Source organism: Malus domestica, chromosome 11 (genome assembly GCF_042453785.1).
Source record: "Malus domestica chromosome 11, GDT2T_hap1".
Lineage (NCBI taxonomy): Eukaryota > Viridiplantae > Streptophyta > Magnoliopsida > Rosales > Rosaceae > Malus > Malus domestica.
Genome location: NC_091671.1, coordinates 32368298 through 32394244, shown reverse-complemented (window position 1 = coordinate 32394244; position 25947 = coordinate 32368298). Strand labels below are relative to the sequence as shown.

At 35.9% G+C, this 25947-nt stretch overlaps 1 long non-coding RNA gene across 1 annotated transcript; it reads right to left on the bottom strand.

The window, feature by feature from the left end:
• Positions 1 to 24055: 24055 nt before the first annotated feature.
• LOC114819634 (uncharacterized) lies at positions 24056 to 25633 on the bottom strand. The gene is made up of 2 exons (XR_011573366.1): positions 25484 to 25633; positions 24056 to 24941 (listed from the first exon to the last, which is right to left on the bottom strand). It is a non-coding gene; the product is annotated as an uncharacterized lncRNA (long non-coding RNA).
• Between the last annotated feature and the right edge of the window lie 314 nt (positions 25634 to 25947).

The window sequence follows — 25947 nt, the reverse complement described above, 5'->3', positions numbered from 1 at the left end:
ACTGGGTCTTCTTTTTACACATGTTGATAAGGGAAATCTTACGGGATGACTGTGTTACAGATCCGGGGTCCTAGATATCTCGCTACGAAGTAAAATAAAAAATAAAAAATAAAAAGGCAGCAAATATTTATCCATTAATTAACTTTTTCCCAGCTACGTGCAAAAGACAATTTTGTGTAATAAATTACCTTTGTCGTAAGCTAGGCGACGCTGTCCCTCCTAGTAACAGTGAGAATGTGTTGGGTCTCATCAGGGAAAATAGTTGTGTGGTCAACGTCTGGCTCATGAATAATATATAGGATTTTAGACTCCATAAGCATAGGATTTAAATCTCATATATCTGTGTTAAGTAATGATAATGAAGCAAATTATATGGGGATTAATTGTAATTTAAATAGTTTTCATGTAGTAGATATCATGTGTATGAAGGACTCTACACAATTTGCTTGTCTCGTAAAACCATAATACTCTGGTAAATTTGGAATATGAAAAAGGGTAAACTATTATTTGATCCTTTGAACTATTATTCAAGTTGAAATTGACCACCTGAACTAATTTTTTTAGGTAAATAACCCCATGAACTATTTGAAATCAGTCAATTGACGTCTTGTCGGTAGATTCCATCCCCTATTTAGTCAAATTAAAAAAAAAAAGTCTTTCATTCATCAATTTTTACTTGTCAACTATAATCATCAATGAACTTATGACATTTGAAAAAAAAAAAATGTGTAATGACAACGTGAGATGGTTTGCTATGTAAAAATTTGATTCTTTTATGTTTTCTAATTATGCTATATGTTTTTTAATTATTCTGTGTTCATATGTCAAAATTTTATTGGTGATTATGGCTGACAAGTAACAATTGATGAGAAAATGATTAATTTGCCCTTGCATTTGACAGAATAGATTCTGCAATCTAACGATAAGGGGTTAATTGATTGATTTTAAATAGTTCAAGGGGCTTATTTATCAAAAAAATACTTTAATGGATCAATTTCAACTGGAATAATAGTTAGAGGGTCAAACCGCAATTTACCCTAAAAAAAAACTAGATGTCTGGGTATTCCTGAATATAGGACTTCAACGAAATAAAAAAGATAAAGTATCAGCCTATGTAAGTGTACAAACGCATCTTATTTTCTTATTCGAAACAAAAATTAAAGAGCACATAATTATATTGTTAATGCTCCAGATCCATGATGATTTGTATGATGATAATTCCAAGATGGCTAAATAGTCAAAATGGTCCTTGAAATTTGCATAACTCATCATTTTGATCCCTAACATTTCAAATCGATAAAAGTGGTCCCTGAGATTGTCCATCATCCATTATTTTGGTTATTCCATTAAAAACTCGGTTAAGTGTCCCGAAACTCTTGGCCGGAAGTTTGAGCAATTTTCAAAACTTCATAACTCAATCGTTTCTTAACCAAATTCAACCCATAATATATCAAAATGAAGATAGGAAAGTGTAGAATAAGATTATATCTATTTGGAAGCCCAATGGCCGCCAGAGATGGCCGGAAAATAGTTTCAAAGTTGACTGGTCTAAGGGAAAACTGGAAAACTCATCGGAAATTGGGTAAACTTTAAACATTCATAACTTCTTCAATACTCAACGAAATCAAGTGATTCAAAAATGAAAATTATACTTATCAATGATATGAAGAGAATGGGTACCTTTTTAGATGGCTAAATCACCGTGGTTTGGCTGAAAATTGGCTCGAAAGTGGCTAACTTGAGATTAAGACAGCCAGTTTCGAGCCTTTTTCCAGCCAAACCACAGTGATTTAGCTGTCGAAAAAGGTACCATTATCTTTCTATCGTCGGGAAGTATGATTTTTATTTTTGAATCACTTGATTTCGTTGAGTATTGAAGAAGTTATGAACCTTTAAAGTTTACCCAGCTTCCGGTGAGTTTTCCAGTTTTCCTTTGGACCAGTCAACTTTGAAGCTATTTTCTGGCTATCTTTGGCATCCATTGGGCTTCAAATAGGTATAATCGTATTTTAAACTTTCCTATCTTCATTTTGATATATTATGGGTCGAATTTGGTTAAGAAACGATTGAGTTATGAAGCTTTGAAAATTGCCCAAACTTCAGGTCAAGAGCTCTAGGACACTTAACGGAGTTTTTAACGGAATGACCAAAATGATGGATGGTGGACAATCTCAAAGACCACTTTTATCGATTTGAAATGTTAAGGACCAAAGTGATGAGTTATGTAAATCTCATGAACCATTTTGGCTATTTAGCCTTCCAGGATTAATGGCCAACATTAGAAACATCAAACTCCAATTGAGATGACATGTCAAATGTTGAAATAAATTTGTTTGTCCCCCTCCCACTAAAACTAGCAATTTATTACACAACATGTTAACATGACACGTAAACGATACAAAAATACGAGTTTCGGTCAACACGATAACTAATCGGGTCGTTATTGAGTCAAACGATAAGAACCTTTTAATAACGAAGCCTTAACAGATTTACATGAGAATGATATGCGGGTAACCCGTTTTGACACACTAAGAAAAAAGTTATGATGATTTTAATTTTTTAAACTACTAAATAAACTTATTATAAAATACAATAGTCATAATGTATGTATATATTGCATATTAAATATGTATGTAATTATTGTATATTAAATATGTATTATTGTATGTAACATCCCACATCACCCTAAGTAGTGGATCTTGTAACCCTTATATGTATATTCCCATCTCTACCTAGCACGAGGCCTTTTGGGAATTCACTGGCTTCGGGTTCCATCGGAACTCCGAAGTTAAGCGAGTTTGCGCGAGGGCAATCCCATGATGGGTGACTCACTGGGAAGTTCTCGTGTGAGTTCCCAGAAACAAAACCTTAAGGGCATGGTCGGGGCCCAAAACAAACAATATCGTGCTATGACGGAGTCGAGCACAGTATATGGTGGGAACCCGGGCAGGGATATGACATTGTATAATTATTTTGCATAATTTGTTTTGAATTTTATTTATTTATTTATTATACGATACTATAGACAAAGAGTGAGATAAAAAAATTTATAAGGCACTTTAAAAATAAAAATATCAAGTAATTTAAAAAAACCAAACACATTAAAAAAATAATAATTAATTTACAAGAGCGAAAAATGTGAAAAAATATGCAAATGCTTGTGATTGCATCCTTTACGCTGTGATGATGGGTACATCGTCGTTTTGAATTTTTAAAATCATATAAACCCTCATGAATAGTATTTTGAAGGGAGTTCAAAATAAATAAAATTCATAATTATTAATGTACAAGTCTGAAAATGTGAAAGTATATATAAATGCTTGTGGTTGCATCCTCTATGCTTAGACGATGGTTACATGGTCGTTTAGTATTTTAAAACCCTCCAAGTCTCATGAAAAGTATTTTTTATTTGAGTGCAAAATAATAATAATAATTATTGTAGGAGTGTAAAAATGTAAAACATAAAAAAAAAATAAAAAAAATATACAATCACTCCTAATGACAAACTTTACAATTTCGTGAAGGGGTTAACTCCGAAATCCGACATCATAATCCATAAATCTTATATTTAAATTTAACCGTCGATTGTTGTTTACACTTTATTCTATTCACATAATTTCAAATTTTAGACTTTCATTATTTATTGATTTTAAAAAAATATTTTTTAATGGATAATGGGTCGGGTCATATTACCTGATAATATTAATTGGTCGATTTAGAGTCGGGTCATATTACTCGTTTACTTTAACGGGTGTTACATGACACGACCCGTTAAGATATCGGATATGTAATGAAAATGAAACGAACACGGAAAACACGACATTAATGCCAGGTCTATCTCTCACGTCCAACACTATGCATATTTCACATCAGGCAAGACCAGATCAACAATAATTAGTCCGAACAATAATGTTAATTATTGAATATATATCACAAATAGCTTTAAGGGAATGAATCCTCATAGATCATCTTTGCGAGATATTAGCCAAATCGATAATATTTGAGACATCAAATGAAGTTCAAAGAAATTGACGAACACTTTGTTCCATAAGAAAAAATGAAATTTCATCATGACAATTAAATAGGCAAATGATTTTAGATTAAACTGAAATTTAAGAAGGATGATTTATGAATCAAGATTTACAAAATAAAAGGAGTTCGATGTGAAGGAAAAATTTGTCCTAGCTAAGAATATGTGAGAACATTTGAACACATAAGCAAACTAATAACACTTTCAAGTAGGCATGCATTAAAAAACAATTCTAAAACCCATGACTTTCAAAGCCTAGTTAATGGTGAACCAAAAGACTCTTTAACAAATTAAAGAGAAGAGAGAGTTTGAGTTTCATTACCCTTGAAGCTCATCCTTGTTTACACAAGGGATTCACCCAAGTGGAAGGCCTTCAAGTCACCTCCTTTGCTCCTTGGATGGTTGCTTCTTTGCTTCTCCTTTGCTCCTTTAGGATTTGAGGAGAGCAATTCCAAGAACACCAAAAGTTTGGTGTCTCTAAGTCTCCACACCAAGGATGAGGTGTGAAGATGAAATGGATGACTTAGAGGAAGGAAGATTGCTAGGTATTTTTCTCTAAGTATGGCCAGCCTCTTTGGAAGACAAAGAGAGAAAGAGTTTTTACTCTTTTGCCTCAAAGAAAACCCTTACTGTGGTAAAACTATAAAGTTCCTTTTATAGCACTTCACATTTGAGTGGCAAACCTGCAATTATGCCAAGTTCACTACCACTCACCTATGTCCGGCCATCCTTTAGTTATTGGGCTAATTACCCATTTTGTTTTAGTTGTCATGCAACTTAAATATAATGGGCCTTGTGGTTCTCAATTAAACCATTTAATTGCTTATCCATCTCATTTATATTTCTTCACTTTCATCCTTCTCGATGTACGATCCATTAGGTTCCAATTAGCAAGGCAATGGGCAATTGTTACTCTTAACGATCAATTGTGAATTGAAACTACATTTCAATTCTCCCTTTGATGAAGATTAGTGTTTGCTAATCTTCAAGGCTTCCACAAATTATGAGTGACACCTAACAGTATGTCATGGCTACCCAAGCTAAGTAGAAGTGGTTGGAGAACCTATCTAGTTACAATTACAATGCAATACGGTCATTCTCTAATACAATACTCTTAATCACATTGTTTGAGTGATAATTTGTTTCATGTCTACCATCCAATGTGATACTTCTCTATACGATTCAATTAAATATGATTTGGAACAAACTTCCTAAGTCATATTCGTATGTTTTGGCCAAAGACTCTAGAATCATATCTCAGAGTATTCTTCCTCTACCATGGAAGGTTAGAGATCCCTTGTTGTGCATTCATATGCCTACATGACTAGATAGCTTGACCCTAACAATGTCGTGGGCACTCTCGATGGAATGCCTTTGACATGATCAAAGATCAAAGACTTAACCATTAGACATTTATGATGCCTCAGGTCAAAGGATTACTTTGCATATTACAACTTATGAGTTCTTACATGACATGTATGTTTAGGCTTTCTTTTGATCGTAGTTCAGTGTACTCGATTACCATTTTGAGCACCTATGTGTTTGTGTCAGTGTCCAACACTAAATGACTTGAGACTAGTCATACTCACGCTTGAGTTAACATAACACATACTAACCTTAGCGGATGTTAATGCCTGATTGGCAATCCTATGGCTAGGAACGTTTTAGGAATGAACATAAGAGAAAGGTCTTGTTAATCTAACTTACTTAGATCACTTCTCTCTTAGATTAAATACATTCCTTGAATTCCTTTATTGCTTAAACACATAATACAATAAATAGTGATTACAATAAGCTTTGCCCTTCATTAAACATATAATAGTTTAACACAATAAGTATTCCAAAAGCTATTACATCAAATGAGTGGCTTTGTGGGTATACTTCCAAAAATCTCCCACTTGCACTCAAAGCCACTTTCCTATGTATCTAATACACATATTTTCCATATGGCGGTCAAGTTAAATTTAAGACATTGGCTTCGTCAGTGGATCTGCTATGTTATTGGTTGAGGCAACCTTGAGGATGTTGACTTTCCCCTCGACTAGTAATGCTCACAGCATATGCGATATCAAGCCTTGTGCATATCATGGCATACATGAGACTTCCTATGGCAGAAGAATAAGGAACAAAAAGAGCGCTCCGCCGCGCGCTACGAGGAAAGGAAGCTAAGCACAAAAAGCAGAGCATTCATATGCCATATTTCTTCAGAAGTCGTAGGTCTCATCGACTTAGAAAGGTGAATTCCATGTCTCACAGGAAGAAAACCTTTCTTAGATTGTTCCATCTAGAACCTACTTAGCACCTTATCTATGTACATAGATTGGGATAATCCAATTAATTTTCTAGATCTATGATGATAGAGCTTTATCCCAAGTACTTCAGATGCATATCCCAAATCTTTCATGTGGAAGGTTTTGGATAACCACACTATTACAGAAGAAAGTATTACAGTATCATTCCTGATTAGTAATATGTCATCTACATATAACACTAATGGTGCGTTTATTGCACCGGACTGTCTCAGACTGGACTAGCTTTAGGGACTAAGCTGGACTGGCTTAGATTAGACTAAGCTGGACTAACTTAGTGAAGCATTTGGTGTAGTGTTGGACTAAAAAGCAGATACTTAACAAACTACAATATTGTATTATTTAATACATATTTAATAATATTTTATTATTATTTCAACTTTTTTCCTTGTTTTTCCAAAAAAATCCTGCTCTGGAAACTTCTCTTTCTTCTATTTGGTTCCGTCCAGTCTTTATCTCCCTCTTTCTGCTTTTCCATCTCTCCATTTCTCTTCGTCCCCATAACAACTTTCTCTCCCCTTTTCAATCCATTTCTCTACTCCTTCCCCAACTAATGGCAAATGATATGGATATAGGTGGATTTTGGTGGTTCTTTTTGCCATCTGCAACTTTACGCTAAAAAAAATAGACAAGATTTAGAGATTTTGGCGGTGAGGGTGGACGGCGGGCCATGTCGAATTTTGATATTTAAGCGGTGGGTGTGGCCGCATTGGTTGTGAGCTACTGCTGTTCCTCCAGATCGAGCCACGGGAGAGCAAACACTGCCGACTGCCTAGCCACAGTGGTAGGGCCACAGAAGAAATAAGTTAGAAGCCCATGGACTGGATGTTGGTGCCGACATCGATCCGAGTCTGGGTTGTTGGTGCAAAGAGATAGAGGAAGGGGGAGAGAGGATGCGAAGTGCAGGAACAGACGAGAGAAGACGAAGGTCTTAGCAGTCCCGTGGTTTTGCGGGAGTCTCGCTAAGAACTCTTAACGAGGCCTCTAATCCACACGAGTCCCCTTTAGTCCCATTTAACTTAGTCCCAATACAAACCAAACATGGGACTACAATTTAGTCCAGTCTAGTCCCAGTTAACGAGGCTAAACAAACGCCCCCTAAGAATACAACTGCATCCCCAAAGACTTTTTAATAAACACTATTGTCGTCTTTGTTTTGAGTAAAACCAAACGATTTGATTTCAGTGTCAAAACGAATGTTCCAGCTCCTGGAGGCTTGCTTAAGTCCATAAATGAACCTCTAAAGCTTGCATACCTTAGTCTTTTCAGACTTGGACACGAAACCTTCAGGTTGAGTCATATAGAGCTCTTCATCTAGGTAGCCGTTCAGAAAGGCCGTCTTCACGTCCATTTGCCATATCTCATAATCATGGTACACAACTATAGCAAGCAAAATCTGAATGCACTTAATCATGGCTACATGAGAGAAGGTTTCTTCATAGTCAATCCCTTTTCGTTGCCTGTAACGTTCCCATCAGCGTTTATCTTCCTCTTGAAGACCCATTTGTTTCCAATAGGTACTATACCTTCTGGAGGGTCTACAAGAGTCCAAACCTAATTTTGATACATGGAATCCATCTTGGATTTCATGGCCTCTTGCCATCTCTTTGAATCAATGTCAGATATTGCTTCAGTGTAGTCTCTAGGGTTCTCCTTTATGTCATTGTCACCTAGAAAGTGCAATCCCCTAAAGTCATTATCCAAGCCATACCTCTTAGGTGCTTGCTGACCCATTCAAATCTACGTCGAGCTAGGGGTTCAGGTACAAGGTTGTCAACTTGTCGAGTGCTTGTTTGTGGTTCATCATTAATCTCATTAATTTCCATTGTTTTACTTGTAATTCCTTTGAGAAAAAATTTATCCTTTAGAAACTTAGCAGTTCTAGCAACAAAGACTTTCTGGTCGTCAGAATGGTATAACTCATATCCTATAGTTTCTCTAGGATATCCCACAAAATAGCACCTAACTGATCTTGCTTCAAGCTTCTTGACATATGCTTCACAACCCCAAATCTTAATATGATTAAGACTTGGTTTTCTCCCATGCCATATCTTATAGGGCGTCTGTGAAACTGACTTGGAAGGTACTCTATTAAGCAAGTAAGCTGCTGTATATAGAAGGTATCCCCATAATGTTACCGGTTGATCTGTGGAACTTATCATAGAACGAACCATGTTCATCAAGGTTCAATTTCTCCTTTCAGAAACCCTATTAAGGTGTGGAGTTCCCAGTAAAGTCCACTATGATATTATTCCACACTCTTTGAGATAATCTAGGAACTCGTTACTTAGATATTTTCCCCCTCGATCTAATCTTTGGATATTTATCTGTTTCCCAGTTCGCTTCTCAATTTCATTCTTGAATTCTTTGAACTTTTCAAAGGATTCTGACTTGTAATTCATAAGATACACATAGCCAACCGAGAATGATCGTCGGTGAATATGATATAGTAGAAGAAGCCTTATCTCGACGTAGTAGACATAAGTCCACATACGTCAATGTGGATTAACCCTAGAATTTCAATGGCATGCTCTCATTTCCTAGTGAATAGAGATTTGGTCATCTTCCCTTTCAAGCAACATTCACAAGTACCCATTTGGTTATTACCTAATGGGCGGAAATATCCATCTTTCAACATCTTGCGAATCTTATCAAGGTTCATATGTCCAAGTTTAAGATGCCACATCTTTTCTTGGTTAACTTCTTCTCTAGCCCTTTTGAGTTTTGAGGTATTCCCACTTTCAATATAGTGCATCCCACTACTTGTCTATAGGTGAAAAAGTCCGTCTATCATATTACCATGAGAGATAATACGACTGTTCAAGTATAAAGTGCAACTCATTTTGTCAAACAATATTGAGTGCCCATCTCATAAAAGCATAGAGATGGAAATCAAATTCTTTATACATGAAGGAAAATAAAAACAATTTTTAAGTTCCAAGACTTCCCCAAAAGGTAATTTAACCATGTAGGTGTTTACTGCTTTTGCAGAGATCTTAGTGTCTTTCCCAACTCGTACAATCATCTCCCCATTGCGCAGTGTCTTGCTCCCTATTAGTCCCTGCAATGAATTGCACATATGTTCACTAGCGCCTGAATCAAATATCCAGAAATTAGAGCTTACTGTAGAAGCACTCTCTATGACAAAAATTGTCCCTTCAAAAGTTCGTGTCATAAGGTTCACAATGTGCACCCTATATTTGTTCTTCTAACGTTTATCTTTTCCACAATGAAAGCATGTTCCTTTGGATTTTCTTGCCTTCTTCTTATGCAACCTTTTCCTTATGTTTGCATTCTCACTCCCACTGTCCTTTTTTAAACCTTGTTCAAATTCACAACATAGGTCAATCATCTCTGAAAGAGTACGATCAAATCTATTCACTTTATAGTTTACTATAAACTTAGTGAAATCATTCGAGAGATATGCAAGGAAAAAGTCTCGGGTCATTTTCCCATCGATGGAAGTTCCTAAACTCTTAAGATCTTGAAAGATCATTTCCATCTTTTGTCTATGTTTTTGGACCGATGTACCCTTTGCCATTTTGGCATTTAATAGATTACAAACATTTGAGAATCATAGATTACTAGTCTCAATATCATGCATCTTATGCAAACTATCAACCATCACACAAGAAGTGTCCATGTGCTTATGTAGCTTCTTAAGCTCCTCACTAAGTGAAGAGAGGATTAAGCATTTGGCTTATAAGTCATCCTCATAGTGTGTAGCATAATTTTGACACTCCTCATTTGAAGCTAGTTTTGTAGAAGTTACATAAGGAGGGGATTGCTTGAGCACATACGATATGTCATTCATCTTTGAGACATTTTCAATGTGATGATACCAAGCAAGGAAACGTTGGCCCCTAAGGCTCTTTTTGTCAAGTATAATGGTTGATGTAATTTTAGGCATATCGTTAACTACATAACATAACAAAAATCGTACTAGCTTGTTGATTTTAAAAAAACTACTTGATTGGGTCTTAAATCAAATAGTGCCACCCACTATTTTTGGCAAATTCCACACCCCCTCAAGCTAAAGTTAGATGATCTAACTGCAAGCTTGTAAGTCAAATCTACAAACCTACAACAGGTAAAGATTTGGTGAAGATATCTGCAACCTAATGTAGAAAAGCAACATGGTACACAGTGACATGTCCAGAGAGAACCTTTTCACGGATGTAGTGATAGTCAATCTCTACATGTTTAGTTCTAGCATGGAAGACATGATTGAATTCTAGGGCAATAACATTTTTATTATCACAAAAAAATAGCAAGAGTTTTCAGCAAAGGGAACGAAATATCTTGCAGAATTTTACAGACCCAAGTAATTTCAGCAGTTGTGTTTGCTAAGGATCTATATTTGGCTTATATAGATGACCTAGCAACTGTGTTTTATTTCTTTGCACTCCAAGATATGAGATTTGGACCAAGAAAAACACAATATCCACTGGTAGACCTTCTATCAATAGGACAACCTACTTAATCGACATCAAACCAAGCAATTAAGTACTGAGATCCCTTAGTAAACCATAACCCAAAATCAATTGAACCCTTTAAGTATCGATTGATCCTTTTAACTACATGCAAATGAATTGTCCTTGCTGCATGCATGTATTGATAGACCTGATTAATTGCAAATGCTAAATCAGGCCTAGTCCATGTCAAATATTGGAGGGCACCAACAGTGGATTGGTAAACAGTAGGATCAAAGAGCAATGTGCCTGAGTTATCAAGCTTTTCAGAACTAGCAGGTGTAGAACATGGTTTAACACCAACCATATCAGTTTTGGAAAGAAGATCCAATGCATACTTAGATTGATTAAAAAATAAGCCCTTGGCAGTCATATGAACTTTAATCCCAAAAAAGTAATGAATGTCACCCAAATCTTTGACAGGAAACATAGTTTGCAGTTGAGAAATAAATGATTGACACACTGAGCTAGAGCTGCCAGTGATTATTATGTCATCGACATAGACCAAGATAAAAGTAATGGAGGAATCTCGTTTGATGAAAAGGCTAGTATCAGAGAAGGGTGGAGAGAGCCCTAAGGATAAGATGGTAGAATATAAGGCATTATACCAGGCCCTTGGTGCCTGTTTGAGGCCATAAAGATAACTCTTAAGCTTACAGACATGATTTGGCTGAGTGGAATCTACAAAACTAAGGGCTGAACCATATAGACAACCTCTTTTAATGAACCATGCAGGAAGGCATTACTCCATCGAGTTGATGAACAAATAAGTCATAGGTGATAGCTAGGGATAGGAGAATCCTTATAGTTGTAGGCTTTGCAACCGGGCTAAATGTCTCAGAAAAGTCAATGCCTTCTTGTTGGTGAAATCCTTTAGCTACTACTCGCGCCTTATATCGTTTAATAGAGTCATCGAGTTTATGCTTGATCTTAAACACCCACTTACATCCTACTAAGTTGTAGCTAGGATCAAAAGGAACCATATCCCAAGTTTGGGTAGCTTATAAAGCTTGAAATTCATCCTTCATGACTGTCATCCAATTGGGATTCTTAGAAGCTTGAAAAAATGCAATTGGAGTATATGGAAATCTTGTGAAATAATCAACAGTTGCTGTTAGTTGATGTTTGATTGCAGTAAAAACCTTAAGTTTGAGTATCCCTGCTTTTGCCTTTGTAATCATAGGATGAGCATTTACAGGAATAGAGACTTGCCGAGGCTCAAATGTAGAAGTAGAGATCTCTAGACTAGGAGTGGTGATTGAGGGGAATTATGATGATGAAGTAGCTGAAATACTTGCTGGTGAAGTAACTGCAACACTTGATGATGAGATAACTCGAATAGTGACAGTAACTGGAGCATTCATAGGCAAAGTACTCATTGGTGAATGCACTGTAGGTGAATGAGAATCTAAAAAGAAACCATTCTTGAAAGGAAAAAGTTGCTTATCAAAAGTCGCATGTCTTGAAATATAAACCTTGAACCTTGAATCTGATCTGAGACATTGAATCTTGCATTCAAATAAAGTTTGGACTTTGGAAACAAAAGTCTTGAACACTAAATACACATCAGATTTATAGAACATAGGATAAAGCCAACTGTATTTAGTATAGTCATCTACCATAATAAGGTAGAATCGGTATCTAGTACATGAAAGTGTTGGTGAAGGACCCCATACATCAACATGAAGTAAATGAAAGGGCCTAGTACAAGTACACAACAAAGATGAAAATGGAAGTCTAGAGGCTTTCCCCAATTACCAATCATAACAGATAGAAGATTTACTAACAGAACCAATAACAGGTAATTGATTCTTATTGATAACAGTATGTAAAACAGGGCTAGAAAGGTGTCCTAGTCGTTTATGCCATGTATGAATATTTGCTTTAGCAATCATCAGAGTTGGAGGAGAAATAGCAATCCCATATATGCCATTGGATGTCTTCAGTAGAAAAAGTTTAAGCCACCTTCCCAAGGGCCTTGGAAAAGCATTCTCCTAGTGTTTAGATCCTTGATATAAAATCCAAATGGATCAAAAGTCAGAGAACACCAATTATCATACACAAAATTGTATACTAACAACAAGTTATGAGAAGTTTGAGGAACTAGCAACACATCATTGAGTTTAAAAGTAGCATTGGTTGTACGAAGTAAAGCATATCCAGTATGTGAAATGCACAGACTTTTACCATCTCCGACAAAACGTTGTTCACTACCAGTGTAGAGAATAGCAGAATTGAGAGAAGCTGGATTAGGAGTGACATGATGAGAAACACCATTGTCAGCAAGCCAATAACTCAAGGAAGGAGAAGTAGCAGCAGTTATGCCCATAAGTGATCCAAGTTGAGACCTCTGAGAAGCAATTTGAAAAAGTCTGTTACAGGTAAGAGCCTTGTGACCAAATTGATGGCATAATTAGCATTGAAGATTATGACCAGACAGAAATGAAGATTGTCCAGAATTAGAATTATTGTTGATTGCACCACAGAAATGGAGTTTACAAGAGGAACCAGGTCCAGGTCCAAGAATACTCTCTGAGTTGTTGTTGTTACGATTTTGATTGGCACCAAAATTGCGATTTTGATTGAAACGACTTCGATTAGAGAAACAACCATGAGAATTACCTCTGTAGTAATGAAAGCCAGAAAAACCTTGCTGAGCAGCAAAAGCATGAAAAGAAGTGGTAAATGAAGAGGCTCTAGTCTTGCGCTTTTGAAGAGAAATTTCCTTACTAAGAAACATACCATGTAGTTCATCAGTGTTCACTAATTTAGTGCATGTTTCAATCGAATCAATGAAAGACTTATAGTCATCAGAAAGATCAGAGAGCATATACGCAACTAGATCAGACTCAGAGACTGGGTCACCAACTGCAGCGAGCTTTTCAAAAATCTCTTTGAGAGAGTTGAGGTAATCAGACATTGAAGAGTCTCATTTCTGAATAGTTTGAATCTTTGAACGCAAACTGTGAACATGAGTACGAGAGGCACCAACAAAACGACGTTCAAGAGATTGCCAGAGAGATGGAATCATCCATACCAACCGTAAGAGGGAGAAGATCTTCAGAAAGCATCGAGTTAATCCAAATCATCAGAATCTGATCTCGCTCACACCAAAGATCAAAGGCCGGATTAGGAACTCGAGAACCAGACGAATCGCTCACAAGTGGAGGCGGACAAAGATCGGTACCATGCCTGTGATATTCTGAACAGTGATCTAAGCAATAGAGGTGATGGACGAATGAGAAACATTGCCTAGAGAATCAAATGAAGTAGCTGGAGAATAAGAATTGGCAAAATTTGGAGCAATCACCATAGAAATTCAAGAGAATTGGACAAAAAATTGGTGAAATTAGGGAAAGAATCGAAGAATTTGAAAGAGATAAAACCTATTTGGGAAGAGGAAAATGAGAGAAAATTTTTAAGGCAGTGGAAGCGGTGGATCGAAGTCGGTGGACAAATGCAAAGATACCATGTAGAAACTCATGATTCTGAGAGAATGTTGAAGGTAGAGAGAGAGGGAAGTTGTAGAGAGCGAAAGTATTTGAAGTTGTGGGTTTTCCATATATCCAAATGAATGAGTACACATGTATAAATACATTACAATATTGGCTGAGTCACCATAACAACTAACAAACTCTAACAGATTCTATGAGCTAACAATCCTATCTTAATAGCTAAGCAAAGATTTAACCTGGTGGACCTTCTTTATCCTTAACACATAGGTCAATATGTTTTCAGAAAGCGACAGGAAGGCAACCATTTCAACAAAAAATCTCAATATGTATTTGTCCCTAAAGATTAGTTGCAGTCAGTCGAAGTGTTTTGAAGGTTTGCATGAGTAAAGGTTTATTGGCACGAGACTATAGAAGTGATTATTCATAAAATCGAGTTTACTCAATTGAGTAAGTTTAGAGAAATCAAAGGCCGAGATGTTACTTGGCCTGTAGGAATGTGCATGTAGAATTAGTTGAATATGCATTTAAATTTTTTGTATAATTCAACGAACAAATGTAGAGATATGCATGTAGAATTGGTTGAATAGCAGTTACAATGACCACACTTAACATTGATGCTTACACCTTTGAACTGTGAATTATGCTTTGGAAAAAATATGAGTGTGAATAAAAATGATGTAGTGAATTTGTTAGTAATTACGCTTTGGATTTGAAATGAAAAAACTTGTATATATCGATTCATACTTTGGTGGATATAAAACTTCAAAATCATCATTCATCGGTTAAAAGAGTTTGTTTTTCTCTATAAGCATGTTTAGGGTTTTAGCTAGAATGATCGTAGGATAAGTTGCATAATGGTTGGGTTTGATGTAATGGTAATGTTGGATTATTAGGTGTGAGTTTATTGATAAATTTTAATTTTGTTGCTAATTTCATATTGTTCTTGATGTTAATTATGCAATAGGGTAAAAAAGATAATTCACATTTGAAGTTTCAGTTGGATGTAGAGAGAGCTTATATGGGTTCAAATAAAATTTCTCCAAGGTTAATTATAATGCGTTTAGCTTTAATAATGCCCTAAAGTGGAAAGAGGACAAACTACTAAACACTCCTAGCAATGGTTTAATAAAGAGGTGTGGCCACACATTTTCTTGCTGGAAATCAAGCATAGGATCGATGGATCCACCCCCTATCAAAAAACCTGCAAGTCCGTGAGGGAATCCCTATTGGTGTGCAGCCTGCGCTATGGCGGCCCCTTTTTTATTCAAATTACCCAGGCCTACCTTGCTCAAAATGTCGAACTCTAACGCAGTCGTTACAGCGTAGGTTTGCAGCAGCGTTATAAGTTTCTGGTTCAGAGATTGCAAAGAAGACGCTCTCATATTTTTTATTTTTGTTAAATCTAAATTCAAAACATGCGTTAAAATTGGTTGTGCTTTTTAAAAGTCAAAACGTGCGTTTTATCAAAAAGAGGCATATTCTATTATATCTTAATGTTGTAAAGTCGACGATATGTGTGTAGTGGAATAAAGTAAATAAGACACAATATTTATGAGGTTCGGTAAATGTGGCTAAGTCCTCAGGGCAACAGTAGTACTTTCTTTCATTATCTAAAATAATAGGAGTATAAATAACTCACTATTTTCTCTTTTCTCTCTAGTCTGGCTCACTGGTAATTTCTTTCGCATATTTCTTTCCTCTTCTCTTCCTTTTCCTCTATAACTCCTGTTTCTTTCCTCTGTATGTTTTTCTCTCATCTCGTTCTTCTTCTTCTCACTTCTTCCTTCCTCCGTATGCTCTCATCTTATAAGCAAAAAATTACTATAGCAAAACTGTTCACTTTACAAACTTTCCTTAAATGAATAGTGAAATACAATGCATGAATAGTAACCCATATGTTTTTCTTCATATGTGTTATAAATAGGTAAAATTTAGAGAGATAACCTTTACTAGGGACAGGAGCGAAGCAGTTGCAAAATATTATACCAACACAAGCTATTGCGGATGAAGTAATGTATATTATTGCTATTAGTTATTTTTCTCTTCCAAGTCTAATTTGATCAAATGTAGTGTTCTATTTATAGAGCAACCTCATAGGAAACAAACAAATGACACTATTAAACTTGTGAAAGAGTTACTATATACATGTGGGCAAACATACCCACTATTTTACAACACTCCCTCTTGGATGCCCACATATCAACATCAGTTGCCTCATTAAAACCTTGCTTGGAAAAACCAGTGGGAAAAAACCATAGCGAAGGAAAAAGAGTACAACTTTACCCGGATGATGTTGATTATGCTTATGTTGCCTCGTTAAATCCTAGTGGGAAAAATCCTAATCGAAGGAAAAAGAGTACAACATGCATGTATCATGGATGCTCCCTCTGAATTGTATCTCCCCCTGATTCCGCATTCTTCAAATTTGTAAGCCGACGTAATCTGATTCCTTGCACCAACTTCTGAAATGTGCACTTTGGTAGAGATTTGGTGAATAAGTCTGCTAAATTTTCATTAGAACGGATTTGTCTGACTTCAATAACTTTAGCCTTCTGAAGCTCATGTGTACTGAAAAATCTGGGAGATATGTGTTTAGTCTTATCACCCTTGATGAATCATTCCTTCATCTGGGCGACACAGGCTGCATTATCTTCATAGATGACAGTTGGAGTGTCTGTCTTTGAAGGTAGACCACATGAACTCCGGATGTGATGGATCATTGATCTTAACCAAGAACATTCATGACTTGCTTCATGTAAAGCAATTATTTCCGAGTGATTGGAAGATGTAGCAACTATCGTTTGCTTTATTGATCACCATGAAATTGCAGTATTTCTATTAGTGAACACATATCCATTTTATGAGCGGGCTTTATGCGGATCGGAGAGAAAACCAGCATCTGCGTATCCAACAAGGATCTGTTCATTTGTGGGCTTGTCTGAGTAGAAGAGACCCATATCTGTTGTCCCACGAAGGTATCGTAGAACATCTTTGACTCCCTTCCAATGACGAATTGTTGGAGCAAAGATGTACCTGGCTAACAAGTTAACTGAAAAAGTTATATCTGGTCTAGTACATTGTGCTAAATACAATAAAGCACCTATTGCGCTCAAATATGGTACTTCTAGACCAAGGACCAGTTCATCATCTTCTTTTGGATGGAATGGATCTTTCTTAATGTCCAAAGAACGAACGACCATTGGGGTGCTAAGTGGATAAGCCTTATCCATGCCAAATCGCTTCAGTATTTTTTCAATGTAAGCTGATTGATGGACCAAAATTCCATTAGCACAATGCTCGATCTGCAGGCTGAGACAATATTTTGTTTTCCCAAGGTCTTTCATTTCAAATTCGCTTTTCAGATATTCAACAGTTTTATTGAGCTCTTCAAGGGTTCCAACTCGGTTCATATCATCGACATATACTTCCACTATAGCAAATCCAGTATTTGATTTCTTAATGAACACACAAGGGCATATGACATTGTTGGCATATCCTTCTTTAATCAAATACTCACTAAGATGATTATACCACATTCGCCGAGATTGTTTCAACCCATATAGTGATCGCCTTAATTTGATCGAGAACATACCTCGTGGTTTGTTAGTTGTTTCAGGCAACTTAAGTCCTTCTGGGACTTTCATATATATGTCAGTATCTAATTCTCCATATAGATATGCGGTGATGACATCCATAAGTCGCATGTCAAGTTTTTCTGAAATCACCAAACTTATTAAGTAATGGAACGTAATTGCGTCCATTACAAGAGAGTATGTATCTTCATAATCAACTCCAGGTTTGTGGGAAAAACCTTGTGCAACGAGTCGTGCTTTATATCTTGCAATCTCGTTTTTCTCGTTGCGTTTCCTTGTGAATACCCATTTGTAACCTACGGGGTTCACACCAGGCGAGGTTTGGACTACTGGTCCAAAAACACTTCGTTTTTCCAAGGAATTTAATTTTGCCTAGATTACATCTTTCCACTTAGGCCAATCTTGTCACTGTCTGCATTCATCAACAGAGCGGGCCTTAATATCATCACTTAATATAATTTCAGTGGCTATTGCAAATACAAACATGTCGTCGATGATTATTTCATTTCGATCCCACAATTCATTAGTACATGTATAATTTATGGATATTTCTTTGCTTTCATGTACTTCTGTCTCTTCAGGGACAAGTGTCTCATCAAGGACATTTTCTTTTTCTGGAAGTACAGAATCATGAATTGTGGATTTATCATTCATTTTCTTTTCTTGAATGATTTCATTTGGGTTCAACTGTGCCCTTATCTTTCTCTTTCGAGGGGCTGAATCTTTTAAACCTGGGGGTCTACCACCCTTCAGGTATGCATTGGATGAATCATTTGCTGCCATTTTATTTTGTCTAACAGGGACATCAATTCTTGCAAGTGCGTTTGTAGCTGGTATATGTGACTTTGTCACTTTCGAAGCATCATTAAATGCATCTGGCATTTGATTAGCAATACCTTGAAGATGAACGATCATTTTCACTTCATTTTCACATTGAGTGCTTCGTGGATCAAAATGAGATGAGGTGGGAACAACCCATGTCAGCTCTTGCCATTCTTCTAGAATGGTCTTTTTTCCCCCTAACGACGGAAAGACTGTCTCATCAAAATGACAATCAGCAAAGCGAGCTGTAAACATATCTCCAATCAAAGGTTCCAAATATCTAATGATAGATGATGAATCAAAACCCACATAAATTCTCAGTTTGCGCTGAGGTCCCATTTTAGTTCGTTGTGTCGGTGCAATAGGCACATAAACAACACAACCAAAAACTCGTAAATGTGAAATATTTGGCTGATGTCCAAACACGAGTTGTATTGATGAGTATTGGTGGTTGGCTATGGGTCTTAGTTGAACCAATGATGCTGCAGTAAGATGACATGTCCCCATACAAAGATTGGCAATTTCGTTTTCATGAGCAGAGTGCGGGCTATTAATTGAAACCGCTTGATAAATGCCTCTGCTAAACCATTTTAGGTATGGACATGAGGAACAGGATGTTGAACATCAATGCCTAGTGCCATGCAGTAATCATCAAAGGTTTGAGACGTAAATTCACTAGCATTATCAAGTCGAATGGACTTAATGGGATGATCTGGGAACTGTGCTCGCAACTTAATTATCTGAGCAAGAAGTCTCGCAAAAGCTATATTTCGAGTAGACAATAGGCAAACATGTGACCATCGGGTAGATGCATCAACCAAAACCATAAAATATCGAAATGATCCATAAGGTGGTTGAATAGGTCCACAAATATCCCCTTGAATTCTTTACAAAAATGATGGGGATTCATCATCAACCTTTAGTTGTGATGGTCTAATTACCAACTTCCCTTGGGAACAAGCCTTGCAAGGGTTATCATTTGAGACATCAATGTGTCTGCTCAATAATAGATGTCCATTAGAGTTGGTAATGATTCTACGCATCATGGTAGATCCTGGATGACCCAGACGGTCATGCCAAAGCATGTAAATCTTTGAATCAATGAACTTCTGGTTCATGACAGTATATGCCTCAACTGTTTTTATGTATGTATAATACAATCCACTCGATAAACCATGCAACTTCTCCAATATACGCTTCTGGGTATCATTGGAGATAATGCATAAATATTCCAGATTTTCTACACTTTTTGTTTCAATGTGGTATCCATTTAGACGTATGTCTTTAAAACTCAACAAATTTCGAATGGATCGAGTAGCGTATAATGCATTCTGTATGCACAATATTGTTCCATTTGGTAACATAATCTAGGCTTTTCCTGAGCCTTCAATTACATCTTATTGCCCTGATATTGTTGTTACCTTTACTTTTGCAAGTACCAAATTTGAGAAATACTTTCGATCTCGAAGTATTGAATGCGTGGTTGCGCTGTCTGCAAGACAAAAGTCTTCACCATTGCTCTTGTTTTGAGAATAACCATAATTTTTATCCATGTTCTCTGAGTAAAGAAATTACATTTAAAAGCAGTTTATTCATACTGAAATACTACTTTATTGAATTGAAAATGCGAGCATTAAACCACAAGTACAAATAACAATAGTACATTAAACATAAATGATTCAATCGGACCCATAAACTTCATTCCTTCTTTCAATAATAAAGTCTGAAGCATCCAGGTGGGTTATGTTCAACTGTCCTGATAAATTAGTCTTTGGATCATGTGTTTCCATTGGTTGAGCCTGGTAGAGAAAATTCATCTCGACACCCTTCTCCTTGAATGAGGCTTGATACATATCCATTAGATGTTTTGGGGTGCGACAAGTACGCGCCCAATGTCCATTGCCACCACACCTATGGCAAACTCCTTCAGGATTTCTAAAAGTGTTCATATGAGCTTTTCCTTTCTGGCGATTTGAATTTTTAAAGCTCGGGCTTGGATTATGCCTTGGAACCTGGTTGTGAAACTGGACACCATGGTTCTTGCGTTTCCCCTTCCCACCGGCCTTGCTTGTGGCCACGTCCTCGTTTGTAATTATTGCCACGAGAGGATATAGTATTCCCTTCAAGGGAAGTAGTATTCACTTCTGGGAACAGTGCTGATCTGGTCGGTCGAGACTGATGATTTTTCATCAGGAGCTCATTGTTTTGTTCAGTTACCAAGAGCACAGATATCAGCTGCTTGTATTCAGTGAAGCCTTGCACTCTATACTGCTACTGCAGGAGCACGTTAGAGGCATGAAATGTGCTGAAAGTCTTTTCCAACAAATCTTCCTTAGTAATAGTATCCCCACAAAGCTTCATCTAAGATGTAATTCTGAACAACGCAAAATTATACTCTGCCACTGACTTGAAATCTTGGATCCTTAGGTGAGTCTATTCATAGCGAGCTCTTAGAAGAATCACCGTTGTCTGGTGATTATATCTGTTTCTCAAGGCCTTCCAGAGGGCTAACAGATCTTCAACCGTTAAGTACTCGCTCTTTAGTCCCTCATTAAGATGGCGATGAATAAAAATCATGGCCTTCACTCGATCTTGAGAGGATGAGATGTTTTCTTCCCTAATGGTATCTCCAAGATTCGCTGCTTCCAGATGGATCTTGGTATCCAATACCTAGGTAAGATAATTCTTCCCAGTAATGTCCAGGGCAACAAAATCAAGCTTTGCCAAATTTGCCATTTTCTTTTCTGAAATAAAAATGAGGTGTGTAAAAACTTGCAATAATATGTGTTCTGAAGGAATATATTGTTAGAACTTCTGGTTCTTACAAATTTTTGATCTTCAGGCCAAAATGATAAGTACTCGAATCTTCAGGCTTGAGTATTACATGATTAATGAGAAGGGCAATTGTACCGCACCATTCGCATCGAAACAAGTATAGGATGGGCGATTTTTTCACACCACTTTAAATAGCAGGAAAATTTAAATATACATAGCAGGGTGGACGATTATACCGCACCACCTAAAAATTACGATAAAATTTAAATATGCAGAGCAGGGTGGACGATTATACCGCACTACCTACATTGCGATAAAATTAAATATGCAGAGTAGGGTGGACGATTATACTGTACCACTTAAATTGCGATAAAATGAAATAGCAAGTAAATTTAAATATGCAGGATAGGTTAGGCGATTATACCGTTCCACTTAAAATTTGAAGTAAAATTAGATCTGCAATCCAAGATAAGCGATGATACCGCACCATCTTGGATTGCATAAATAAACACTGGGTTAGTAGTCAAGAGTTACACCAAACAAGAAATCAAAAATATAAGTAATTGTTAGGTTGAGAACTAGAAGTAAACATGGTGCAAACAGTTCTTCGCGAAGGTATATCCAGCAATTGAGGCACAGGAAGAAGAAGAACAATAAAAACCTTAGAGCAAACATTTTTTTTTTCGGTGAAGGGAAATGAGAAATGATTAGAGAGTCGTGCTGATAACGTGTTATAAATAGGTAAAATTTAGATAGATAACCTTTACTAGGAACATGAGCAAAACAGTTGCAAAATATTATACCAACATAAGCTGTTGCAAAGGAAGTAATGTATATTATTGCTATGTTGGTATAATATTGGTAGGGCTAATAATAATCCATCTAATTTTTCTTTGAATGAATAGCAACAAACTATTCATGTAGTGCTCTATTTATAGAGCAACCTCATAGGAAACAAACAAATAACACTATTAAACTTGTGAAAGAGTTACTATATACATGTGAGCAAACATACCCACTATTTTACAACAATATGAATAATAATCCATCGGATTTTCCTTTGGATGAAATAGTAATGAACTATTCATGTGGGCTATCCACATATTATATTACAATACTTAAGTATATTACAACTTGTTTTTTTTAGTCCTACCAATTTTTAGATTCTTTCCTCAAGAAAGTATAAATAAATCAATATAATCTTCTTTATGTTGTAATATAAAATGTGGATGGCCCACATGAATAGTTTGTTGCTATTCATTCAAAGAAAAATTAGATGGATTATTATTCATATGAAGAAAAATAGATATGTTACTATTCATGCACAATATTTCATGATTCATTTAAGGAAAGTTTGTATAGTGAATAGTATTGCTATAATAATCTTTTGCGGCTTTGCCTATAAGATGAGAGCATACAGAGGAAGGAGAGAAGAAGAAGAAAGAGATGAGAGTAAAATATACAGAGGAAAGAAAGAGGATTTACGAAGGAAAGGAACAGAAAAGAAAAGAAGAGAGATGCGGAAGAAATTACCAGTGAGCCAGGCTAGAAAGAAAGGACAAAATAGTGAAAGTTATTTTGTACTCCTATTATTTCACATAATGAAAGAAAGTACTACTGCTGCTCCGAAGTCTTATTTACTTTATGTTTCACTGCACACATACCGTCGATTTTACAACTCGTTATCAGCACAACAAGCTCTTGTGTCAATGGAAAGCACAACCCCATAAATCCGGTGAAGCACTACCTACCTCTCAGATTGTGTCTTATTTACTTAAGTATTGTAATATAATATGTGGAGGGCCCACATGAATAGTTCATTACTATTCCTCTAAAGAAAAATTAGATAGATTATTATTCATATGAAGAAAAACGGATGGGTTACTATTCATGCACAATATTTCACTATTCATTTGAGGAAAGTTTGTAAAATGAATAGTGTTGCTATAGTAATCTTTTGCTTATAAGATGAGAGCATACAGAGGAAGGAAGAAGTGAGAAGAAGAAGAAAGAGATGAGAGAAAAACATACAGGGGAAAGAAAGAAGTTATGGAGGAAAATGAAAAGGAGAAGAAAGAAGAGAGATGTGGAAGAAATTAATAGTGAGCCAGGCTAGAGAAAAAATAGAAAATACTGAGAGTTATTTTGTACTCCTATTATTCCACATAATGAAAGAAAGTATTACTGCTACCCTGAGGACGTATGCACACTTACCGAACATCGTAAATATTGTGTCTTATTTACTTTATGTTTCACTGCACACATACCGTCGATTTTACAACACTTATTAAAACATTAATATAATTTTTATATCTTTCATTTATTGTAATTATTTGTCATATGAATAATAAAGTATTTAGTCTCCACCTAATTATATTATGCTAATGTCTTTGTTTCCTCCTCTAATACACTGCTAACATCTTCTTATTATTATGGTAATTTTATATACGTACTGCCTTATTTTTCTACAAAATATATCATATCCTAAATTAATTAGGGAGCTTTATATATAGAGACAAAAAATTTCACTATATTCTAAGGAACTCCACTAGTTTCTAGATATGTCAAGGAGAGACAAAAACATAAAAACAACTAAAGCTCAACCCAAAAACATGGAAACAATATTTTAAAATATCAGTCATACCCATAAGGCTTTAGAATTATTAATAAACTTATTAATTCACAACTCCAACAAAATTAATATGTGTCATAAGCTAAACTCATCCTCGATCATTTTTGCAGAATCAGTTCAACCCATCTTTGACAATTTTCGCAAAATTAGTTCAACTCATCCTCGACCATTTTCGCATAACCAATTCAACCGGTCCTCGACCATTTATGCAGAATCTGTTCAAACTGTCCTTGACAATTTTTGCAAAATCAGTTCAACACGTCGTCGATTAATTATACAGAATCAATTCAACCCGTCCTCAACCATTTTTGCAGAATCAGTTTAACCCGTCTTCGACCATTTTTGCAAAATCTTCAACCCGTCATCAACCATTTATGCAGAATTAGTTTAACCCATCTTCAACCATTTTTGTAGAATCAATTCAACCCGTCCTCGATCTCTATGCATAATCAGTTCAACTCATCCTCGACCATTTTTGCAAAATCAGTTCAACCCATCTTCGACCATTTTTTCAAATCAGTTCGTCGTCCTCTACTATTTTTGCAGAATAAATTCAACCCGTCCTCGATCATTTATGCAAAATCAGTTCAACCCGTCATCGACTATTTTTGTATAATCAGTTTAACCCCTTAAACCCGTCCTCGACCATTTTTGCAGAATCAGTTCAACCCGTCTTCAACATTTTTTTGCAAAATCAGTTCATCCCATCCTTGACCATTATTGCAAAATTAGTTTCAAATAATTTGACCCTAGTAAAAGTTAACTCAATAACACAGCTGTTTTAATCTAGGTAAATAGTGAACAAAGAGAGATCCTTAAATCCAAAGTAGAAGTCTCGTTCCATCATAAAAACCTTACAAAAAGAACAATAAATGCTATCTTAATTTTTCCAGTACCATGAACAATAAAAATGAACAAGAAGAAAATACAAAAATCAGTCATTTTCCATTAATTTGTAAAAAATAAAATATATATTGTTTGGTTTGTTTTACCAGATCAGAGCAAGTGACAAAGAAATGTACTTAAATGAGTTTGCAGTATTCATAAGCATAGATACTTTGCGTCCATTAAGGGACAAAAACATTTCTATTTTTTAATATTTCATATTCTAATTGGCATAGCAATATAGGATTAAACTTGAATACAAAGTCAGTGATCTTGGAGACGATGGCAACCTTGTGCTCATGCAAATTGGAATCCCATATGCAAATTGGAATCTGATAGTAATTTCCATATCAGTTTTTACCGAAGCTTGTTCATTCAACTTTCTCTTTGTAATCAAACAAAAAACAACGAATCGTCAACAAAAAAACTCCATGATTCAGAGAAAATCAACCAAAAATTTAAAAATTTCATATCAAAACCTGCAGTTAGCTTCAAAATCGCAAAGCTTACCGTAGTGATCAAATTGGGAGGACGTGAAGAGTAGGAGAAGGTCTTTGGAGTTCCTGAAATTGATTTGGATAGGGACTTGAGTTAATTTGGAGAGGAGATGGTGAGGATGGAAAAATTGAGATTGAGATGGCGATGAAGGGAAATCGGGTCAATTTTTTTAAGAGAGAGAAATAAGGGAGCAACATATGAATGAGATAGAAGAGCGAAAAGATTTTCCCACTATAAAAGGGTATTTTCGTAAGTTACACTCCACATAAAAAAAAAAGCCAATAATATCATCTTCCACATTTATTAACTTTTGTTTTTCCTTGAAATGTTTAAAAAAATATTGTCTCAATATATAATTAAGTATCAAAAGTATACCATATGTGTAATTTTTCCAATTGATTACTAGATATTTTTGTTAAAAATGATTTTTATTAAACAAATGATATTATTTACATCAAGACCATCTCCAACCCTTT